The following is an 11019-nucleotide window of genomic DNA, read 5'->3' on the forward strand; positions in this document are numbered from 1 at the left end:
AGTAGGTAAAATTGCCCTTCAGTATCTCTATATACTATACATATTTCTGGCACACCGTCTGTTCTAGATTGTGTAAAAAGTTGGGTCTAGAAATGCCTAAGAGGACACGTCTCCGTTGAACCAATAAACCTTAGACGCCGGACCGCTTACTGATACGGAAATTTGATATCTCTATAAACCCTGCTAATAACGCACCGAACGACACGACTGGTGCACATTTTCATGTCAAAGTATTGCACATATAACAAAATCTCACATCAAAAAGTCACACTAAAGCAAGCAGGAAGACAGTAGAATCAACACACAATTTTGTTGTATCTTTCCGGAGAAACTGTTTTCACCCCTTTTGCGCATAATTCGAATTTTGTATTCAAAACTCTTGTTTCAGGCGCCCAGGTAGGACTTTATATTTAGGCTATACCTATAGTGTACGCGGTACTATCGGAAAGAATATTTATATACATATATTATATTGCACAGTGTGTGAGTAGAATCCACAAATAAGTCTATGTGTGCTATGTTGTGTCAGTGCGACCTTGTAATGTGTCAATGGAAATTCTATCTTGGGCGAGATATGTTTCTGCGTTCTGTTTTGTTGTATGTGAAGAGACCCAAAACGGTAGATTTTGTGTTTCCTACTCCTGTGAAATTACACACACAGAAAGCTTTCACGAGCATTGCCTTTAAACATAGACCTACACCACTTTACAGAGCGTACACACACACACACACACACACACACACACATATCACACACACACACACACACACACACACGCACACACTCACAGACACACACATACACGCACACACACACACACATTCACACACACACACACACACACACACATATATACACACACACACACACACATTCACACACACACACACACACACACACACACACACACACACACACACACACATGTTTCTCATTAAAGTCTAAGATTGAAAAAAGAAATGGCATTATTAACATTTTAAAGGCGAATATGAATCCTCCGTCTTTAAAATACCTGCGTGTTGACCATTAACTCTTGTTGTGCTTCACCTGTGTTAAAAATAAGTAAAAAAATAATGGTAGTCAAAGTTATTTGCCAAGGTGGAACACGTCTCCGCAAAGCCAATAATCCTTGAGCTCCGGACTACCGACTGGTGATACTTGAGGTTGATATATTTATATACCCAGCGCTTTATAAACCGTTACACGAGACGGTTGTGCATTATATCACATGACACTATTGCAAATGTGACGAAATCCAGACAATTATATCCTAACTGAAGCAGTCCATTAGACAGAAGAGACATAACAGACTTTTGTCGCAGTTTTTCATAAGAAATATTGTCAATAATTGCCGTGTAAATTATCATTTGTGTACCTCAAACGCTTGTTTCAAGAGACCAAACTGCAGTCAGGATTTAGGCCAAATCTATATATATTCTGCTGTATTCCCGATAGGGATATTTTTATCAGTCTATTCATTTCAACACTTCTATTCAGCAAGCGTATGCATTGAATCCACCCAGAGGTCTTTGTGCTCAAGGCATGTCTTGTCAGCTAGGTTTCAAGTTGCGTGTTATGCAGCCGGTGATATTCATTATAGTTTCTATTTTTGTGACTGTTGGATGTGTGGTTGGCATGAATTACTCTCATGTTATAGACTATGAAAGGTACACACACACAAACGCAACGTCACCCAGACATAGACAAACACGCAACTTCTCGCAAATACAGACACAGGCATGCAAACAGACTCTTACACCCGCGCATACGCACGCACGCATGCACACATGCTTTAAAAAAAGTTTTGGTTTTTGGTTTTTTTGAAGATGCAAGGCAGTGTGGTGCTTAAGGTACTGCGAGGGTGTAGTTACTATAGCCCTGCAAAAATCGTACATCACATACATCTTTCTGGCACACACTCTATTCTAAATTTTGTGAAAAGTTGGGTCTAAAATTGCCTAAGACGACACGTCTCCGTTGACCAATAAACCTTAGACTCCGGACCACTTGCTGAAACGAAAGGTTGATATCTTTATAAACCAGTTCATAATTTACCAAACGACACGACTGGTGCACATGTTCATGTCAAAGTATTGCACATTTGACAGAATCTAATCCGACAAATTGAGAATGAAGCAAGCAAGGACACACTAGACACACTAAATCATTTTGTTATATCTTTCCGGATAGACTGTTTTCACCCCTTTTGCACGTAATTCAAAGTGTTGTACTCAAAATTATTTTTTCAGGTGCCCGGCCAGGTAACACTGTATTTTTAGGCTATTTACGTACGCTGTGGTATCTACACGAATATCTATATATATATACAGACATTATTTTGCAGTGTGTGAGTAGAATCCACAAATACGTCTTTGTGTGCTATGTCGTGTCAGTACGACCTTGTAATGTGTCAATGGAAACATATCTCGGGCAAGATATGTTTCTGCGTTCTGTTTTGTTGCATGTGAAGAGACCCAAGACGGTTGATTTTGTTTTGCCCACTTCTGTGAAACCACACACAGAGAAAACTTTCACGAGCATTACTTTAAGCATAGGCCTACACCACTTTACAGTGCGCGCACACGCACACACACACACACACACACACACGAATGCACGCATGCACACACTCATACTTCACACACACACACGCACGTACACACACACGCACACTCACACTTCACACACACACCCACACGCAAGCACGCACGCACGCATGCACACACTCACACTCACACACCACACTCACACTTCACACACACACACACACACACACACACACACACACACACACACACACACACACACACACACACACTTGTGCACGCTGTGTACACGACACATATGCACTTAATCGTCATTCAATGGAGTTTTTATACGTACTTTATTACAAATCCACCCCACCGTCGCTTTAAAATTACAACACACATAACATCATAATGTTCTTTTCGTGTACACTGCCTTAAAAACAATTTAAAAAAAAAGAAGAATAAAATGAAATTCTAACACCCGACCAAAACTTTTTAAACGACAGTGTCTGAATATACGACAACACAAAACGTTTTAAGCAAACAATGCAAAACAAAACTCAAGAACCCAAGAGCGTATTGAAGATGTATACAGACCGATTGACATTATTCAAAAATAAGGATAAACAATTCAGTAGAGGCATATATAACAGCCCTGAAAGTCCAACAAATGGTGTACTCGCCTTTGGCTAGTGAGTCTAAAAAATTACTAGCCAGAGAGCAAACTTTTCTAGCCAAACCAACAATTTGTTTCAGCAATTTTACTAGCATTTGGTGAGTAGATGAACATTTTTACTCGCCAGTTGCATGTTTCTACTCGCCATGGCGAGTAAAATACTCGCCACTTTCAGGCCTGTATAAGCGACATTTCGTTTTGTATTAAGATCTTTGTTCTTTCCAGGTTGAAGATATGTTGTTGATTCCCCGACAGTTTTTAATGTGAAGAGCATTACATGTAGTTTCAGTTTCAGTAAATGATGAGTGCGGTGCGCGCGCGCGTGTGTGTGTGTGTGTGTGTGTGTGTGTGTGTGTGTGTGTGTGTGTGTGTGTGTGTGTGTGTGTGTGTGTGTGTGTGTGTGTGATACGCGTAAGTCAGCGTATTCATTTGAAAATTGGTATTTCTACCAGAAAAAATCTGACCTTTTCAAACGAATGAAGACTTAAATATTAAGATATACAAGCAACGTTTTGAACACTGTAGGTTTTTGCCAAACGTATTTGTGTATTTCACTTTTTCCGTTTCATTTTTTTGAGAAAAAACAACAACAACCAACAACAACAACAACTCCAAACTATATACAATGATTCTCTGCCGCCCCCATAACCATAACAAAGAACATATGTTGATGTACATTATCACATTAAGCAACTTATTATTTTTTTTTTTTTACATATCACACATTTCTTTTGCTCATCATCTATGCAAAGTATGAATAATAAATGCACAGTTCAACATATACACGAGTTCACGCAACTGCCATGTCTAGTAACATGAAGGTATGAACCGCACGATGTTTTGTCCAGTTAACTGAAGTAAGTTAGCGCGCGCGCGCGCGCGCGCGTGTGTGTGTGTGTGTGTGTGTGTATGTGTGTGTGTGATTTCGTGCAAGTGTGTGTGTGTGTGTGTGTGTGTGTGTGTGTGTTTGTGTTTGTGTGAGTGTGTTTGTGTGCATGTGTGGTGTGTTTGTGTGTGTGTGTGTGTATGTGTGTTTGTGTGTGTGTGTGTGTGAGAGAGAGAGAGAGAGAGAGAGAGAGAGAGAGAGAGAGAGAGAGCGAGAGAGAGAGAGAGAGAGAGAGACTTAGATTTAGACTTAGAACATTTTATTGACATAAAGGTAAACATTTTAAGCCAAGGGCCTAATCTTACAACGTGCCCTTTACATTCACACTAACACATCCGCACGCATATAACCAACATAATATAATGAATTCATATAGGCATAGCATGTAAATGTACAGTAAATAAGCATAAAGCTCCATGGCAACACGAAACACAAAATCTAATATACGAAGTAAAACAATATGAATACTATATGCTATGAATATGTAATATGACGATATAATTATATAGTAATATTAATATAGTATACATTAGACAGAACTGTAAGATTCACATGATTATGTCACCGCGGGTGTGTACTTACAGAGAACAGTTTAGATGTTTTTTTAAAGAAGATTTAAACATATTTACAGATTTGCTAGTTTTAACATTCGAAGGAAGAGAGTTCCATCTTGACGGCCCAGCAAAGGCAAAACTAGTTTTATATAGATCTACACGGGTCCTTGGTAGTAGATATTTATCTGATCCGTATCTCTCAGGAGCCTCGGTTATGAATGCATTCAAGTATGGTGGTGCTAGCCCATGGAGTGCCTTGTACATTAACACTGCAATGTTATAGTCAAACTGCTCCTGCAGTGAAAGTAAGCTAGCAGCTTTAAGCTTTTCTGACGTTGACAGGTACGGGTTATTAACAATTAGCTTTGCCCCTCTTCTGTGCAGGGAATTTAATTTTTTAAGCAGATTTTCGCTCGCACCGCACCATACAGTAGAAGCATAATTGATAAAAGATTGGCAGTGTGCCACAAAAAACATTTTTAGACCTTCCGCTTCTACAAAGGGTTTTAATCTGGATAAAAGATACAGATTTTTGGAGAGCTTTTTGCAAATATTATTGATATGAGATCTGAGAGAGAGAGAGAGAGAGAGAGAGAGAGAGAGAGAGAGAGAGAGAGAGAGAGAGAGAGAGAGAGAGAGAGAGAGAGAGAGAGAGAGAGAGAGAGAGAGAGAGAAAGAGAATGTTCGTGTGTGTTCGTGGGTCAGCCTTTTGTGTATGTGAAGATGACGAGTATTGACATGTTCACTGCATGCTTCTGTGTTTCCTCTCAAAACATTGCACTTTTCTTGTTCTTACTAGCTACCTTCAGAAAATATTCACAAACGAAACAAACGTGTACTTCTTTCCAGCCCAGTAAGTTAGGAAGTTATCCATGCACAATTTCAGTAGTTATTGTTGTCAACAAGGCACCTCGCGAAACCAATCTTTGTGTACAACTTCTTCATTTCTTGAAGAAGGAACAGGCACCATAGGAAGCCGTAGGGCCTGAAACACAGCACAGACATTAACAAATTTGTGACCCTCCACCACGAAATGAGTCGCATGTCACCTCACGCGGTTCTGCGCTGGGCATAATATAAGTCCGGGGGGTGTCTAGTAACAGTGTGCGGGTCACCACAGTCACAGGCTTATAACTCGAAAAGTGTTCACCCTTTTCTAAAACGGTTTTCACCACTGGATAGAGAATAAAAAAAACTCATTAGGAAAATGTAAAAATATGAAAATCATGAAAAGGAGACATGCGACTCATTCCGTGGTGGAAGGTCACTTATGATAAAGAACACGAACAAATAAATCCGCTTTTGTGTGTCAAACAAATCAAGCCTAATAAAGAAGTAAACATTCAAATCGTACATATACGAAGATAATAGGGAGAGAAAAAAGAAATGCATTCTCTGAGCGAAAGAACTTTGGGAAGAAACAGTATATACATGTATGTAGGTAACGATGAGAGAGAGAGAGAGAGAGAGAGAGAGAGAGAGAGAGAGAGAGAGAGAGAGAGAGAGACACACACACACACACACACACACACACACACACACACACACACACACACACACACACGTATTCTCGAATTTGGAACACTCGACTTTTTCAACAGAATGACAGTATTGACTTACTCATTAAACAGGCCATGCCAAGGTGACAGGGGCAGTACTCCCGAAGCATGGCTGTCGTCTTGCTGGGGTTCTTACTGGTGTACTGATTCCGCCCTACGCATCCTGTGGAACAAAACATAATCATGTCTTCTTCGATACACAATCTGTATTGCTTGAAAGTTGAGAGGTAGCTCTCTCAAGACGAGAATAATAACGAAAACACACACACTCGCGCACGCACACGCGCACGTACATACACACACACACACACACACACGCGCGCGCGCGCGCGCAAACACACACACACACACACACACACACACATGATCCTTTGCTCAATCCCATCCTAATGAAACTTATCCCCACGCAAATTATGGAAACGAATGAACACATTTTCACAGTCCCCTAAAAACCTCAATCACACAAAAAAGTGTTCACAAAACATAAGGCCGATGATCCACGTTAAAACTGATTGAGAAGGGATGCTATCCTGCTAAGATTACTTTTTGATTTCCCTGGATATCGTCCCCTGACTCATGCGACACAACTGTGTCAGTGGGCACCCTATCCATCACCGACTTTCTTTGACTACCTGCCCCGGGACGCCTGTGAGGTCGCGTGTTCGTGTGTGTGTGTGTGTGTGTGTGTTTGTGTGTGTGTGTGTGTGTGTGTGTTTGTGTGTGTGTTCGATACTTCGTGCGTGTGTGTGTGTGTGTGTGTGTGTGTGTGTGTGTGTGTGTGTGTGTATCCCACCTGTTTGCCTACTATGCGTCCCACTGACCATGTAAACCATACAGACACGCGCGCTCTGTGAATACGGCACGCACGCTATCCAGGCTGTCAACTACTGTATTATATAGCTTCGCATTCGGCTTTTCTTATCTCGTAACTCCACACTAAATACCCCAATTCCCCTCTGAAGTATTGATGTTCAACCCATGGCACTAACATTCATGTAGTCGTTTACAACTGAGGTTGAAAAAATCGCTTCATGACGAGACAAGTATAAATGCCATTCACCCAAACTGAAAACTTCGCTGCCGTCTGTTCGCGTTGTACGGATTAGCTGTTCTCTTCTCCTCCCCTTGTAGCATCCTAGTTCTTCAGTTGTTTCTAGTTTTCCGTTGATGTTGTGTTTTGGTCTTCTTCATAAGTAGTCTAGGTTCAAAATTAAAAAAACTCAAACTTCTTTTTGTTGTATACGAATGAACTAATAAAAAGCTGTTTAACAGCTGTGTTGTCAAATCGAGTTTTTTTCCAAAGTCAGTGTGGCGTCTGCGCAAAACTAATGCGCATAAGAAACGGCGTCTGCTATCAAAACCTGAGATCAACGCATCGACGCAAAAACTATCATTTTGTAAGTTTGGAACAACAAATCAAGGTCAGAACAGCTATATAATCGCTATTGTATTTTCAGCGTAGCAATAGGGTCCGATATGCGACTCGTCTTCGACTCGTCGGCATTATACTTGTCTCGTCTTCTTCTCTCTTCTTCTTCTTCTTCGCTCATGGGCTTAGACTCCCACGTACACTCGTGTTTTTGCACGAGTGGAATTTTACGTCTAAATATCGGACCCTATTGGTACGCTGAAAACACAATAGCTGTTATAAATAACAGATTTTGGTTTGTGCCCACAATCGGACAATGTAACCTATTGTTTTGTTTGTATTGTATTTTTTTGTATTGTATTGTATTGGGTTGTACTGTACTGTACTGTACTGGACTGTATTGTATTGCACTGTATTGTATTGTACTGTATTGCAATGCATTCTATTCTATTCTTCAAAACATCCTCATCTAAGGGCTATCAAAATGTTCTACTCACGCTGTCCAGAGAGACGCAAGCTCTGACACGTGGCCTGGGCGTTGGCTGAGGTCTGCAGGCAGCACTGACCCGTGGCGCAGGGCGGGCTGCACGTGTTCAAATCAGCATCCACCTGTGCCCCGCTGGCACGGCGGGAAGTCAGACGCCGTAGAGCCCTCACGTAGGCGTCGTAGCGATCTCGGGGGGACAGGCCGGGGACACGGATGGAAGAGTAACTCTCCACCGCCGCCGTTGTGATGGCGGTGAAGGCTAGGGCAACCTGTGGAGAAGAGAAGTGTTTGTGTTTGACATGGTCGCGTACAAAACATTTTGGAGAAGTTTGGGGCTACGATGGAAGGGAACCTTTTCAACGCTGTTGCTGCTGTGGTTGCGGTGAAAGATAGGGAAGCCTGGAGAGTACAGAAAAAAATGTGTTTTTTAATTTTTTAAATTTGCATTTTGACTCGTGCACTGTGACTTGTGCGGGTACCTCGATGGACAGTACAGTTTCCACTCCTGCTGTCGTGTTCCGGTGAAGGCTAAGGCGGCTTGTAGAGTACACACGGACTGTGGACCCCTTAGATGCCAGAGCAATATTAGTAAAAACATAACACATGCGTTAAAACATTACTAGAACATATACAAGTTAAAGCAAACAGCCAAAATCCAGGGAAAATGGTATTCAGGGGAGGCAACCAGCCTGTGCCATGTAAACGGATAATATAAAACTGTTGTCTCCCTTATCACAACATTGACCTTGTGTCAGCACTAAACATTGCGTCATTTTCAACCAACAACAAAAACGGTCAAAAATGTAATTTGCGACAACTTGAGACAACTCCTAATCCGTCTCACACGAAACAGCACAACTGACCAATCAGCGAACTCCTTTTGATAATTAGCATGATAATTTATTCAAATATATGCACGTCACAGAACAAAGAAAAATATCAAATTGTCAAATTTAAACACGTTCACATGTAGTAATCTGTTACTTTCGTCCACCTACGAGCCTAGGCAGTCACGAATTTGCCCAGCACTGTCAACTTACTTGACCTTCATGCGCTCCCACAGTTTCATTCAGTGCTGATAAAAATAAATAAATCGCTAGGGTACTTGAAAGCAGGGTACTGTACATGAAAACAGGGTACTAGTAAACAGGGATTACGAGTGTGTGTTTGTGTTCCCCACTATGACCCACAGGAGCTTTTTTAATTTTTTTTTTAACAAGAACAATTTTTTATTTAACGAGGGTAATAGAGTAAGCAGTGATCTGCAGTGAGAGGGGGGGGGGGGGGGGGGGTTGAAATACGAATTATATAGGCATACAAGGCTGCATAGTACACATTTATGTGTTAGTTTATGCAGATTATTTAGCATTTAATTAATGGTAGCAATGGTTTACAAACATTCAGAGAAAGGGGGAATGTACGTTCTGGCTCACCGATTCCGACAGACCCTAAATATTAACGCAAAATAGGCTTCTGGACTAAACTTTTACTAAAATGAAACATGCGACAAAATCAGAAAAATACTGCATAAATCCATACAAAAAAAAATACAGTAAAGTAAGGTTGTTTTGAACCAATGCCGGGTCTGTCGGAATCAGTAACCCAGAACGTACATTCCCCCTTTCTCTTATACAACATTCTTAAGCTCAATACGCTCTCTCATTTACAAACTTTACTTCATGTGTTCTTTCACTGTTAGAATTATATCTGATACATGCAATGTGACTGTCTAAACGAATAGTTAACTCTTTACAAGTGATTCTATTTTTACTTTTTCTTCCCGTCCTATTTGAATCCCCTTTTTTAAAAACTGCTTTTTCAGATCTTCTATATCGAGTGGCTTGTTATATTCAGCTCGTGTTTTTGTTTGAATACTTGCTTTCTTACTTTTGTAGTCATCAAAGTCTGTTTGTATCTGTTTGAATTCTTCGTCAGAAACTTTTGAATCTTCAAGTGCTTTACTGATAGACAGTTTTAGGCTAGACAATTTTGATGATGCAAGAGTGGAAATGGATTCGTGTTTTTCAAGCTTTTTCACAATTTTTTTCATTATAGCTGATGCTATAAATGATAAACCACCAACTGCTGCTGCGACACCACCTAGGATTAGAGAAACTGGAGTCCCTACTCCGGTAGCTAACAGAATTGTTCCCGTTACACCTGCAGCTGATGCAAGGATAGTAGAACCAGTGCTGGCATTAGAAAGGCTGTTGTAAGTTGTTGAGTACTTACGTCTAGCGCGAGAATATTTTTCTAATTCATCTTCTAGTTGTTTTTGTATATTACTAATGTGTGCCAGTCTGAATTGTTGACTTTCTGCTGCACTTTCATCAATATTAGGATAAAGCTTCACACTGCTAGTCATCTTTTAATGCAAAATATAAAATATTTATCTTAATTCTCACTGGCCAGTGTTTCTGCTAAGCTTTGAAGCTGTTCATTGCTTAACACCTTATCTGTATAGTAGAAAGCAATCAAATCAAGATAAGTAAGATTAATACTTCTTATTTCTGTTAAATTATTTATATCTGCGTTAACAACAACATTTTGGTTTGACGTCTGTTTTTTTATTGTGTTAGAATCCTTTTGAACAGCAATAAATACTCTGACTTCTTCAACATTTAATGGTCTCCAGTTGAGATTTATTCCTCTCATTAGAACAGTGTTTGTGGTTTCTTCCCTTTTCCTGACAACTATATCAAATATCATAGTTGCATTCTGCCCTATTGGAAGCTTGGGTATAAAATCGACAATGGTGTCAGCGTCCTTTTCAACACTTTGTTTTCTGTGAATGAGATAGTTGTTCTTATGGAAAGGTTTAACTGCAACTTCTCCCCTGCTGTTAATCGCAGGAACAAGGCTAACAATTAGTGGTTTAGCATTGATTGACTTACGGAATGTGTCGTCTTTTCCAACAAGAGTGTATGGACTCACAAATTCAAACTTCATTTCCCAGTCA

The 11019-nt window shown here is 40.4% G+C and overlaps 1 long non-coding RNA gene across 1 annotated transcript; it reads right to left on the reverse strand.

Moving 5' to 3' along the window:
- Positions 1 to 4333: 4333 nt before the first annotated feature.
- On the reverse strand, positions 4334 to 8349 carry LOC138975127 (uncharacterized). Its single transcript, XR_011458515.1, has 3 exons — positions 8071 to 8349; positions 6266 to 6367; positions 4334 to 5630 (listed from the first exon to the last, which is right to left on the reverse strand). It is a non-coding gene; the product is annotated as an uncharacterized lncRNA (long non-coding RNA).
- Between the last annotated feature and the right edge of the window lie 2670 nt (positions 8350 to 11019).

The sequence above is a fragment of the Littorina saxatilis genome, linkage group LG9 (genome assembly GCF_037325665.1).
Source record: "Littorina saxatilis isolate snail1 linkage group LG9, US_GU_Lsax_2.0, whole genome shotgun sequence".
NCBI classification, from domain to species: Eukaryota; Metazoa; Mollusca; class Gastropoda; order Littorinimorpha; family Littorinidae; genus Littorina; species Littorina saxatilis.